Source organism: Parasteatoda tepidariorum, chromosome 7 (genome assembly GCF_043381705.1).
Source record: "Parasteatoda tepidariorum isolate YZ-2023 chromosome 7, CAS_Ptep_4.0, whole genome shotgun sequence".
Taxonomy (NCBI): Eukaryota; Metazoa; Arthropoda; class Arachnida; order Araneae; family Theridiidae; genus Parasteatoda; species Parasteatoda tepidariorum.
In genome coordinates, this window is record NC_092210.1 from 89,495,245 (window position 1) to 89,503,254 (window position 8,010).

General features: G+C 32.7%; 1 long non-coding RNA gene across 1 annotated transcript; it reads left to right on the top strand.

Annotated features, from left to right (window-relative positions):
* The first annotated feature begins 1,314 nt into the window (after positions 1 to 1,314).
* On the top strand, positions 1,315 to 7,177 carry LOC107457195 (uncharacterized). The gene is made up of 3 exons (XR_011637142.1): positions 1,315 to 1,543; positions 2,230 to 2,327; positions 6,828 to 7,177. It is a non-coding gene; the product is annotated as an uncharacterized lncRNA (long non-coding RNA).
* Positions 7,178 to 8,010: the final 833 nt, after the last annotated feature.

An 8,010-nucleotide genomic window follows, 5' to 3' on the forward strand; every position in this document is an offset into this window, starting at 1 on the left:
AGAATAATAAAAAAAGAAACAATATGAATATTCTATAAATATTCTTTTAGTTTGATTTGATACACATATAATTTAATAGGGTAGTATTTTTTATTTTCAAAGTTAGCGGATAACAATTGTAAAAAATGAGTGAAAACAATCCCACGGACAATGCGATGGATTTAAGGTTATGTCAAGGTATGTCTCTTGTGAATATCAATTGATTGTTTCTCTTTTGAAATTACATTATGGCGCATTCACATATTAATACAAATACATTTTCCATGGCGAGACGATGAGGCAACCACAAGCACTTTCACTGGCTCAAGAGTTCCACGAGGGAAAAATGCACAATATTACCGTGATTACAGAGCACGGAAGCGAGCGGAAAAAGAGTCGTTGAATAGAACTAGTGATCTTTCTACGACTGCTGATTCTTCTACAATTAACGTCGCAGGCTACGAAGTTTAACTTTCTCTTTTTTCTTCTTTTTTTTAAAGCAAGATAAATTGTTTTTTGAAGAATAATTTAAGCACTCAAGTTTTCTCAAAATAAGGAAAATAACATATTACCTAAATTGGGTATAATATAGCCTACGTCACAGGTTGTGTTGTTCCTACTAAATTTAACCCATGAACGGCATTTTCTGCGAGCCTAACTTCAAGCCACAAATAAACAAACGAAGTGTTCGATCGTTTAAATAGCTGCTCGCCAGATTTTATTGCATTATAAAGAAAAGTTATTGAAACTAAATACAACTAAATAAACAACAACAACTAAAAAAAATAACAACAACTACTAATAACAATAACTAAATAAACAACAACTAAATTCCATTCGTTTAGCATTGCGTCATATGTTGTTCCTACTAAATCGAAGTAGTTGTGTTTTTTTCATATTATACCCAATTGTACAAAAAAGTTAAATTTTTCGTTTGGACGATTTTATGTTTTATTTGGTGTCCTTTCTTTGTAAGATGAAATTTTAATAGTAATTTTGCACCAACTTTACGATGGCTCACTTTATTTAGAATAAAATTTGACAATAATTTGAGATAATTAGCTAAAACTTGGTTTTCTTGAACATTAACTAACATTATCTCTTATTCCCAAAATATTTGAAGTCTGTGCATTTTTCTTTTTTGTTACAAAAGTACTTGTTCAAATAAAAATAATTTTTTTTTATTGACGTCTTCACAGAAAACCTTTAGTGTATCTTCGTTAAAGAATTTTGTATAGCTTTTAACGAAGTGTTTAAGTAAAATATTATATGAAATCTCAGTTAAATTATTCATTCCTCTTTACCTTAATATTATTTAACTTTTTCTCATAACTCATACTCTACTTTTATTTCAGAGTGTAATAATTGGAACATTGCTGAGCTTACCCATAACCTGTTTTATTGGTTTCGGATCCTTAATAAGCGGCTACATTGAGCCTCCATTAGAGCTGAAAGCTAACAACTGCTCCTCTTTCGAAGGGATTTCAAATGTGACAGATTGCTGTGAAGTAAAAAACAATTTTACATCAGAGTTCACATCAGCATCTCATGCTAATGATCTCAAGTATGTTAATTTATAATTGTTATGGACAGTGCTCTTTATAGAACTGTTAGATACGTATTTGAAAGTTTTTTTGCAGATTTAATAAAGGAAATGTACACTTTACTTTTTTTAAACTTACTTCATCGAAAAATTCAATAAAGTAAGGTTCGATAGGGTAGAATTAAACTTTTTTCTTATTTTTAAATTTTAGACTGCATTCTATTTTAATGTGCCTTAAAGAAATATTATAAATATATAAAATTTTAGAAATAAATGTAGGAATTTTCTCAAAGAACTTCATTTCATATAGAATTGCAGTTTCTTACTGCAATTGTAGATGAAACGTTGAGATTATATCACAAGGCTTGATATAACAAGAATTGATCCAAGTAAAACAATACAAGCAATTCTTATTTTGCTCATGTTCAAAACATATATTTTCAAAAAATCGAAAACTTTTTTTAAAAATAAAGTTTTTTAAATTATATTAAAAAATTCCACATTTTCCTTACTCCTCAGTTTAACTAATTGTAGTAAATTCACACAATTTTACCAATACATGCTTGACAATAGTCAGTAAAAGGAATTTATTAAATTACTAATGAATCAATGTTATAGGATTAAAAATTTTGTAAATATATTTAAAATTCAGAGTTTTGTTTATAAACTATACTACCTTTACTCATAATAAAAACCCTATTTTTCAGTGATACATTTGTGCTATTCAAAATTTCGTTTCCCTGGTTTCCTATTATTGGATGTTTTTGTGCATCTTTTATAACCTTTGTGACATCATGCTTACTAGGTAGGTAAGAGGCGATTTTTTACCTTCCTTCTAAACGATTGCTTTTCGCAACATGTTTTTTTTAAATTTCAAATATGGTTGATTTTAAATTATTTAGTGTTATAGAAATACATTTTGAAAGCATAATTATGTTTTTAAAAAATAAATACGTGGTTTAATATTACTAAAGAAATACTAATTTGCTGACGTAGTCCACCCACGTTCCCGCGCTCACGTTGATCATTGAGTTTATATGACATAATGAAGAAAATTTATTACGCATCTAAGAATGAGCGATAAATTCCTTTTTCAATTAATGGAAGCTATCAACAAGCAAACATCACAGACATTATCTTTAAAGTCGTCTCCTGTTTCATTTAGATCGGCGATAGCTCTAAACCAATGAGAAAATTTAATTTTATAAATATCTCTGCTTAAAGAGCGAATTAAAATTTTTGAATGATCTTTTAGGATTGCGACTAAAATTGTCTTTTTTACCCACTGTCCAAATTTTAGGATAAATTGTTCTGGAGTTATAAGAGAGATACGCACGCACACACGTACAAACTTTTATTTTTATTATCATATATGCGCGAAAGACCCTTTAAAATAATACTTTAGAGGTGAAAAATACATAGAAAATAATGTGCTGATTTGGAGCTGCTACTTTTGCTAAATAACATACGTTAAGATAATTGCGAAAACCAAATGTTTTAACTAAAAAATAAACTGCATAAGGCGCTCCGATGCTTCACAAAAAGTATAAACATAATTTTCAGAGAATAGAAGTATGATTGACAAATTTATTTCATCCTTTCAAAAGACAGTTACACAAATTAAGAATGACCTTAATTTCGACCATCTACTAAGACTTAGAATTTAGGAGGTCATGTGACTCTTCCTTCATTCGAAAGTGATCAATTTGTTTTGAATTCATTAACATCAAAGGAAATAATGGTTTAAATTATTTCTATGTGACTTTTTTTTAAAATAAAATGACTAAATTTCAGTCGTTAATAATAAACATTTCAGTGCTGACGATCTAATGTACAGTTCTCCCCCTCCCCATAAAAAAGAAAAACAGAAAAACCTTGAATAACTTTTGATCGAATCGGATCTTCACGTTCTTGCACTCCATTTTAATGGTTTGCAGGAGTGACCTCAAATATGCCAATAAAAAAAATTCTCTCCATATGTCGAAATGTGCGAAAAGTAAAATTAACATTTGGGGGTTAAAACTTTATACCGCTGTTCTGACCAAACTATTATTCCCAGATTACACCTACCCTTTATATTTCAAAGGTTAGAAGTCAGAATCAGTCGAAAAAAAGGTAATGTTTATTTACAGAAACTATGTTTTTGTGTTTGTTTCCGTAACTTAAAATGCACTGCTCAAAATAATTAAAGGATATCGAGGTTGGGGACTGATCTCGCTTCTCGAAAATTGCTTCGATGATTGATACATTATCGACAGACGTAGTAGGCTTTATGATATAAAAATGAAATTTGTTTGACAGACAAAATGCGTTTTATTGAGCATTTGGGAACAAAAGAAAAAAAAAACACAATTTGCGCATTTGAGAAAAACCAATAAAAGGGGCTGGGGTATTCTGTCTCACTCCTCCAGAAGAGCTCTTTCCAGTTTTTGGCAAGTTTGTGTCAGTGGTAGGCGTCTAGCAACTCGTCTGCCTAGAATGTCCTGAACATGCTCAATTGGGTTCATGTCTGGAGAACACGCTGACCAATTCACTCGTATGATTTCTTCCTCCGAAATGAAATCATTCACCAAGTTAGCACGATGTGGCCTGCAATTGTCGTCCATTGACATGAAGTCATCCCTAATTGCTGTAGCATGTAATAGGTCTCATGATCTCATCCCTATATCGACGACCGGTTAGAGCTCCATTTCGAATGATATGGAGATCGGTGAGCCCATCAATGGAGATGTCAGCATAAACCATCACTGTCCCACCACCTAATCTTACACTTTCGTGTACGAACGCAGACGCCATGTTCCTTCCAGATGAAAATACGCCTATTATCAGGATGAAGGGAAAAACGGGACTTGTCAGAGAAAAGAATATTGCTCCATTCATTTCTACTCCAGTTCACATGCTCTGTTGCCGTCTTCATGCGGACGTGACGGTGACTTGATGTTAACGTGACACACACCATTGGTCGATGAGCATTCAGACCTACAGCTTGAAGGTGGTTTCGGACAGTTTGTGTCCGAAATGTGGTGCCAGTAGCCAGCGAAGGTGTTGTTGAAGAAGAGTGGCATTTATATTTCGGTGTCTCCAAGTCGTTATCGTTAAATAACGGTCTTTATTGGGCGCTGTTGCACATCTACGCCCTTTCCCCGATCCTCGGCCTGCATTTCCAGTTTCCAAAAAAACGGTTCCAGATCCTTGAAATTACACTTTTTGAAACTCCAATGGTTTCTGCTATTTCAGCTTGTGCTTCGCCGAACCGCCCAAAAACTCTCCGAGCTTCTGTTGTTGTTGTTGCACGCTCCCATTGGCCAGCAGTAGACCAGGTCCATGACGTTATACACCCTCAAAAAATCCAACACCGTCAATGGATCATCTGCTAAAGCCTGCTTGGTGAGCCCCAGGCACGCGAGGATGGGGTGAGGCGAAGCCTGCTCTGAAGAACAGTTGTTACAAATTTCAAAGTTCTTGGATCCTTCCGTAAATTTTATTGATTTAAGGCAGGGGTTGCCAAACTTTTTTGATCATCGACCCCTACATAATTTTTCGAAATCTCCATCGACCCCCATAAAAGTAATTTTCTGTTAATTAAAATAAAACTCTATTAGATACTGTGTTTGTACATTTATTTTATGATTTTGAACATTTATTAAAGTAATAGTACATAGTGTAACAATAGTTTTATGAAAAATATATTAATGTTGAAATATAAATACCTTAATATTTATGAAATAATAAGTAATTATAAGTAAGTAGAAATAATAAGTAAAGTAACTACGGATTTATTGCTTCTTAATCAATGACATGGGTGTGCCTGGTGTTTTTTTCTTGCAAGATTCGTTATATTGGGTTCAAAATTGGTCAATTTTAATCTTAAATCCCCACATTTAATTTATTTCTGTTCTTAGTTAAGATTGAATTAACGTGACTGAAACCGGCTTCAACCATATAGGAACTTGGAAATGCTAGCATAAAATGGCTGAGGTATTTCGTAAAGTTTTACATATTTTTGCATTATATTTATATTTGTCCGAAATTTGCTTATTGTTAAATATTTAAAAAGCGTCTTTGCCTCAAATCCCCATAATAGTTCAGCAAGCTCATCTTGCAGGTTGATGTCCACGTTTTCAATTTGAGCAGAAAATGGCACAATAATCCAATCAGGGATGTCAATGTTTTCCAAATCAACAAAACGCAGTTTAAAATCGTCGCTCAATTTTTGAAGATTACCTGTATATATTTCCAAGTCTTCTTTTATTTCTAATTGCCACATATCTGAAAAATACTGATAATCCCTCGACCAATCGACCCTTCCGGTTCGGATCGACCCCCTGACTCAGATCGACCCCCGCTTATGTTAAATAGACCCCTGGGGGTCTATATAGACCACTTTGGCGACCTCTGATTTAAGGTGACCACTTCGAAATCGGGCAAGAATAGTTTGTTCCTGTCTATTAAAACTTTGGGCCAGAGAGCACTGGTGCTTTGGGGGGACATTCCAAGTGGTCTTGTTTTTGTGTTTTATTTTTGAGAAGATCCCCAAAAAGGTGAGGGGTGGCGACGACACAGAGGCCTCGCAAGCACTCAAAGTTTCTGATACAGTTAAATGACTCTGTTGAGGCATCACACTAATCCAAACAACGCACTTACTGAATGTCGATTATTCTTTTTTCCCCTTTTGTCTTATATTAAATTGAAAGCCAAATCAAATTCGCTGCTGCTAAAGCGTTGTCTTTGACGTCAAACTCAAAATTTGCATATCGCGAAGTTTGAAAATAAGAAGAATTTGAATTTGTGACTCTTCGTCCATTTTATGCAAAAGAAATATTATACCGTTATTTTATGCAAGACTTACAATATCCTTTAATTATTTTGAGCAGTGTATCATCTGCACTAAGCATATTTGGGATCACCTTCTCAAGCCATTAATATTGAGCCTTAGAACTCGAAGATCCAATCAATATGTCAAGAGATATTGCAGGGTAGTTTCGTTTGTTTCGCGCTGTACATTAAAATAACTGTAAAGGCTTTGTTTAAGACGCTACTTTTCTGAAATAAAAGCTAAAAATTACCACACACTACTTTTTTGTGAATAAATAAAAAAAACTAAGTTTTTTTTTTCATTTTCCCTAAAGGAGTAACAAGCAATTTTTAACGTTAGCGAAAAATCACTAGCTTTTAAACTACGTTAAACTATCAAGGAGCGTATCTGAACCGGGTGCTGGTTGAGGGCATTTCAGTTTCATATTATTTTAAAGAAACAAAATTCTATAGCTCTTAATTTAGTGTAATTCTTTTTTTTACATTTTAGATTCCGATGAGAATGTTATAGAACATGATTCAAAATGCCTCAGTCCAGTGACTAAACTTTGGATCAAATGTCCAGTAGATCCTGATTTATGTTTAATGCCTACAAACGTGCATGCATTGGAAGAAAAAACTTTTGTATTGAAAAAAGAGAATTCGCCAGAACTAACGAATGAAGCATGATTCTTTCTTTACCATCATTACTCTTATACACCTACAACCGTTTCAGAAATTCATATTGATCATTAATAAATTTATGCCCAGAATGTTTAGTTACGGATGTGTGTTAACCAGGCTTGATTTATATGTTAATAAAATATTTATAGTTCATTAAAGCAATTTGAGAAAAAAAAATTTGGCAGTATTTCTTTCCATTAGCCACGCGTAGCATTTCTTACAAATTGTAAACGACCTACTTATAGAAAAATTTTTAAAACAGCTTTAAGTGCTACACTAAAAACCTTTTAATGTATGTCGTTTTAATAAGGTCGATACTTCAAATAGGAACAGCTATGATGGACTTTTTAAAAAATTTTGACCCTTTCACAATTTCTCAAATGAAACAATTTATTATCAAATTATTTTTTGTAATGGCTTCTCCAGAGACTTGTCAGCGAGATCCAAAAATTAAATTTTAAAAAAACATTGAAAAATTGACGGCTTTACCCTATGCAATTTTTTTATGTAACGCAAATGCGCACAGGATGTTTAGACTCGTATTAATTACGAAAGGTGATTACTAGATTTAGCCTTATGTGGACCTAACTCGCAATTGTATGATAATCGTATCAATCGCAACTCGCAATCGTATGATGATCGTATCAATCGCAACTCGCAATCGTATATCATAATTTTATATGTTAGGCAAAATAGTTTAACTTATGTCCTTATAGAGAGGAGTCATAAACATTTTAAATAGGAGTAACTTTGCCAAGATTTAAAAATTTGATTTTCGGCCTTCTGGCAATTTCTGAATCAAAACGCCAATTAATAAATTATCTTCTCAATTGTTTTTTCAGTTCTTGGATGCAAAAATTATGCATAATATTGCAGCAATTATTTTTTTTCTTTAAACAAAAAAAAATCGTAAAAAGAATGCAAATTAACGATTTCATAATTTAACAACTATTCTGAAATTACAAAGAAAGAAAAACGTAAAGCGTTTAGCTTACGATATATAGGGTAAA